This window comes from Lipotes vexillifer, unplaced genomic scaffold, assembly GCF_000442215.2.
Source record: "Lipotes vexillifer unplaced genomic scaffold, Lipotes_vexillifer_v1.1 scaffold299, whole genome shotgun sequence".
NCBI lineage: Eukaryota > Metazoa > Chordata > Mammalia > Artiodactyla > Lipotidae > Lipotes > Lipotes vexillifer.
In genome coordinates this window covers 1,916,616-1,922,529 of record NW_006784347.1, presented here as the reverse complement: position 1 = coordinate 1,922,529, position 5,914 = coordinate 1,916,616, and the positions used below count along the sequence as shown (strand labels likewise).

The 5,914-nt window shown below is 41.7% G+C and overlaps 1 protein-coding gene across 1 annotated transcript in view; it reads right to left on the bottom strand.

The window, feature by feature from the left end:
* The window catches only part of MAP3K3 (mitogen-activated protein kinase kinase kinase 3), a 51,851-nt gene that overhangs the window by 21,164 nt on the left and 24,773 nt on the right, over positions 1-5,914 (bottom strand). The gene's annotated exons all lie outside the window — the stretch shown is intronic.

The following is a 5,914-nucleotide window of genomic DNA, read 5'->3' as shown; positions in this document are numbered from 1 at the left end:
GCATTCCTGTAATAATGTGCCAAACAGAAAAGCGTTGTAAATACCCTCTCATAAAACTCTCCAGAGAGCTTGGGAAGAATAGCAGGAAAAGCAGGAAATTATTTCAGTGGCAAGATCACCTGCCACGTGGGGGGTCAGAATGGAGAATGGTGGCAACTTCTGCACCAAAAATTCTGGTTGATAAACTTTTAAAAAATAGCTTGATATGCTGCTTCTTCCCCAACCATAATCACTCCTGGAAAATTAAGGTAAGAAGGTCTCAGATGCTTCATATTACTGGGGTTTACATGCGAACCATCTCAGGACTGTGTTCATCTCAGAAAGGCTATCAAGGTACCATTCTGCCAGAGGTCAAGGACTTCAGAACAGGGTCAGCAGCCTTGCCACATCTACCCCACTTTGCACTGACCCAGCTGGGCCTCAAGGTGAGCGCTTGAGAGAAAACAAAGCAACAGAAAGGGACCCTTGCACTGAGAAAGCTTAAAACTGAAGCCTGGAGGTGAGCAAGTGATGTCAGGATGTGCTCATAAATAAGCAGAGCACTATGCAGAGTGGGAGCTCAGAATTTATAAATAATTTGGGTCAAGGTTTCTACTTGTTTCTCTCTCTCTCTTACCTCCTGTAAGAAAAAAAAAAAAGGTCCAACCTAAACAAACTATATCCTGTCCTCCAGGAAAAAGGCTTCCCGCTCTCAGGGCTAAGTTCAGCTGCCAAGCAGCCTCCTCTAGTCCCCCCACGCCAGACTTTATCACATGCAGGGCTGTCTTGACAAACTGTCTTGCTCTAACGGGAAGTCAGACCAAGGGGAAGTGAGTGTTCTTGCTAAAGCCTCCAATGTGCAATAGCTCTCTGCCGAGGGTCAGAAAGGAAAAAACAATCAAAGCCACACGCTGGGGAAGCAGGCCAGTGAAGGGCAAGGAAAAAGCCACAGCCTTACAGTCAGAAAGAGAAGAGCTGCACGCTGAGCACCGCAACGACACCTGCTTAGACACGGGGCCTTACACAGGGTGGGAATTCAATACATCTTGGCAACATGAATCTGAAACGTACCAAAGAACACAGATTCTAAACTCTCAATTTTAAATCTAAAAGCTGAGCCAGGAGAGGAGGTTCAACAGCCAGCACGAGCATAGGTTTCTAAAACGAAAGGCTGACTGTGGCAACAGTTGGAAAACAGATGAAGGGAATCAGGGAAGGTTTCAAAGCAGGGCTTCTCACATTTTTGTGTGCACACAAATCACCTAGGACCTTGATGAAGTACAGATTCTGATTCAGTAGGTCTGGGCTGGGGCTGAGAATCTGCATTTCTAACAAGCTTTCAGGTGATGCTGACACAGGGCGGCAGCAACGTCTTAGGAGGTGAGTCACACTTGGGTTTAAGGCAATGGTTCTCAGCCCCAGCAGACCAGCAGAACTGCCTGTGGGGTTTTTAACACCTCAGACCAACTACAACAGAATCTCTGGGGTTAAGGCCGAAGGATTTGTGTTTTTTAAATCTCCCCCAAGTGTTTGTAATAGTCAGTCAAGTTCAGAAAACCCTGATTTAAGGAGATAAAAGAGAATGGCATGGTAAACAAAAATGAGGTTGATGCAAGGATTCAGGGAAACTTGAACAAGACCTAGAAGTGGGCAGGAGAGGAAGGAGGAAGGTGGGACTAGGAAAAATAAAAGGGACCTGTAAGAGAGTGAAAGGAGAGCCAACAGGTATAAAGTGTGTAGCTGGCAGAACATTCTAAAGACAGCAAATAGAATGGTCATTTCATTTGACCATTCAATGAAAACCTCACCGAAAGGCTCTGGGGGTAGCAGTGTGCTATGGCCGACACAAACAACGTGAAAAATTACCAGGGAACCACATGCACAAAGACTGCAGTCACTGGAAGCTAGGAGATTAGCAGAAAAAGAGATTATAAAAGTTGACCCACAAATCATCTCGATAAAAGATGTGGTGGTATCAGACAAAGGGAACAGGTGGATTCAATGATGCAGGGGGAAAAGAAGAGGTGTGTGTGTGTTTGTTTTAGTTTGGTTCACGGAAACATGAGCTGAGAAATGGCACCTTGGATGTCACTAGTCCTCTGCTTCAATGGTGGCAACGAGACATTTGCATGATAGACCATGACAGTTATGATAGCTGTGGAAGCATCCAGGTTATTTAATAGATTTACAGCTTTAACATCCATGAATTTATTAAAAGCCTTAAAAAAATCTGCTTTGAAGCTATACAACTTGAATAAAGGATGCCATGTTTATACCCCTTATACAAATTCTTACTTCCATTTTGTTCTATGATAATCCTCAATATTCAAGGGGCTCATCCAAATTGAGATTAGGTGAACAAATCTGTGTTTTTATTATCCCTACTCTTCAATGCGTCACAGACTTTGTTTCTACATATGTATGCTTCAGCTTCCTTTCCCGACTAAAGAGCTTTTTAGGCCATACACATATAAAACTGACCCCAACCCCTTAAAAAGTTTGTCTTCTCTTGGACCTTTCCTAGCTCAGTTAACCTTCTGAGCTGTGGGGAAGAGAATGACACATGTCACAAGTTTTCCTCACGGGCAACATTATACTTTCTGTTCTGTTTCTAATGAACTGTGAAAGAACCTGGGTGAGGTTTTCCAAGGACTACAATAATTCTAAGATCCCATTCCTGGATGGTATCTAATACACACTGGACTACAGTCAGAACATCTGGATTCAAGACCAGCTCTGTCACTATTTACTGTTTCACCTAGGCCAAATCACTCTAAGCCTCAGTTTCCCCAGGGGGTAGACTGGCGATAACAGATGCCTAACCAACCACTCAAAGCTGCAAAAACCAAATGAGAGTTGAAAGTACCTTATACATGTAAAGTGTAATGATTTTTAAACAGGGGCCAGACTGAAGCTATTCTGCCCAACAAGTTTCGTTCTAACTTCCTGCACTTGCCCCATTAGTTTCTTGGAAAACTGAAAATAATTACCATTTAGATTATCCTTGATATTTTGAACTCAAATAGTGTCAAATTCATTGATGGGAAATTTGGGAAGTGGGCAACATTTAGATGAGAAGATTATAAGTTTACTTTTGTCAGAGAGAATCTGAGGTAACAAAACCAAATGCCATTCACAGTTTAAGATGGTTGGGTATTTAGTTTTTATCATATGCAGGTACAAGTGACAACAGAATGTTAAGCTTGAGATTATGTTATGACAGTGCAAAAGTCGAGAAAGTTATAAGAAAGTCAAGAGCAGAAAGATAAATTAAGAGTTAGATGCACACATGTTTAGAAAAGAAGTCTGTAGTAGGAAAATAGCTAAGAGTTGATGGCCCAAGGCAGAGGGCTAGGGCAGCAAGAACTACTGAAGGAGACGGTGAAGCATCTTAAAATGGCAGTAAAACCAAGGCTAGAGAAAGCCTCTGCAGACTAAGAGGAGGTTCTGTGATTGCCCAAATCCAGGAGTTCTCAGGTAAAAACAATATTGAAGCCTAAGACCTGGCCTTGGCCAGGTGAGATGGGAGGAGTATGACTTTCCACCTTGGTGAGGGATGAAGACAGAGGAAAGATCAGAAGCTGTCATAGAAGGATCAATAAAAAAGGAATCTGGAGAGTAGAAAGAGACAGTACATTTAAAAACAGGAATAAGAGGGGAAGTAAAGGTACAGGTGATAACGAAAGGTGGATGAGTTGACAGACTGCTAAAAATGGAGGAAACTAAGTAGAGAACAAAGTGGCTGACAGTTACCATCAAGAGGAGATGAAGACCAGGTTGATATGGTATCCTGGAGAAGTGTATGTAAAGTGTGATCTGTGGGCTGGTGCCAGGGTACAACCTGTGGTGTATACCAGTCCTCAACAAGGTAAATACCAAAATGGAAGAGTAACTCTTTAAGCCCTTTTACAACAATTTGGCAGTGACTCATGTCTATCGAACTTAACAATAAAAGTTGTGGGCTTGTATTTTATACGTCTCTAGTTAATTTTTCCATTTCACTTTTCATGTTTTTAAAAAAAGAGTTGGTCCATAACAGATTAGAAACTAGAAGAATAAAACTGATATTTCATCACAAACAGAGAAGCACTTCTAGAAGTAGGACTCCTAAGCACGTAGCAATTTTGGATCATGATACCTCTGTTTATTGAGAAGCCTGAGGTCTAGCTGAGGAAGTCCTCAAGGAAAGATTTCATCACCACCAATGCCACTATTAGTCTTAAATGCAAATCTTTATAAATGCAAAAAATAGGAGTAGCTTAAGTGTTCCAACAGTAGCAAAAATGGTTATTTAATTAAATTATGGTATATCCACTCAACGGACTTATGCATCCTTATAAATTATAATCATGAAGACTGTATATTAACAGAAAAATGTACATGACAAGGTTAAGTGAAAAATTGAAGTAGAAAATTGTATAAATACCATGACAACACTTATAGTGTGTATACATATGGCCAAAGAGGGGCATATGCAAAAATCAATCTGTGTTATGGTGCTAGGATTATGTAAGACGGTCCTTTTTTTTTTTTTACGTTTACAATAAGTTATACTGACTTTATAATAATTTAAAAAAATACACATCCTTAGAGAGAGAGGCATCAATGTGGCACTTATTTTATGTGATATCTAATGCCACGCCATCAGTGTCAGAGCTCAGATGGTCATCTTTCAAACAGCTCTGGTGTTGCAGCAGTATCTGCAGCTGAGTGCACCCCTTAATGGATGGGCAAGTGAATGCAAAGAACCAGTTGTCTACAGTTTCTCATCAGGGGAGTGGAGGGATCACAATCAGGGGTGATAGCTCCCAGTTAAACAATCACATCATTAAACTAAACCCCAATTCCAGCTTCTTCTCTAAAGAAGGGGTTTGCAGAATATGATTTCTGCTTGACTCCTGCTAACAATTCAAGAAGTATTCACTGTGTTCTCTTAAGAGGATGGGTTCCAAAAGAAGACACAGCTCCCGTTCTCAAGGAGCTTATAATCTTTTGGGATAAAACTTACAAATATGCAACAACTAGAGGGCAATTACTCAGGAACCTATAAACTAGTGTGCAAATTATATCCAATGACTAAAGGAACAGGGAATAATGAAAATGGTCTCAGTCAAAAATACTGACCAAACTGCAGCAGGTAAATCAAGCTAGAGCCTTAAAAAAGGTTGACAACCATGGTCTGGCAAAGAGGAAGCAGGAAGAACTGCAGAATAGTGAAAGTATGCTGAAGAACTTGGAAAGATGAGACTGGGGAGCTGAGAGGAAGGGTAGTTAGTGATAACCCTTGGGTACCAGGCTAAATTTAGATCTTACATGGTAGGCAACGAGGAAGGCCTACAAGGAGCAGGTGAGTAACTTGAACAGAGAAATGAAAATAATAAAGTATATATTTTACTTCAGAATACTTCCTAAAACACATCCAGAAAAGAAGACATTGTGAGAGAGAAGACCAGTCCTCATGCTCAAGGACACTTCTATAATATGAGAAAATGTCTTCTTTACTCTAAGCCTTCCTAACCGCATTCTCCTGTGTCTTTTGCTAATCAATAGACAGTCCAAGGTGTCTTTAAAAATAAATGGTCAGGGGCTTCCCTGGTGGCGCAGTGGTTGAGAGTCCGCCTGCCGATGCAGGGGACACGGGTTCGTGCCCCGGTCCAGGAGGATCCTACATGCCGCAGAGCAGCTGGGCCCGTGAGCCATGGCCGCTGAGCCTGCGCATCCGAAGCCTGTGCTCTACAAGGGGAGAGGCCACAGCGGTGAGAGGCCTGCGTACCGCTAACTAACTAACTAACTAACTAAATAAATAAATAACTAAATAAATAGTCAGCATAAAGCACCATTCCATCTAAACTCTTTCCTGGTATGGGGCGTCCATAGTTCTCAGGCAGTAATGTCAGCTGTCCACAGTTGGCTGTCTTCAAGCATAAGGAAAGGA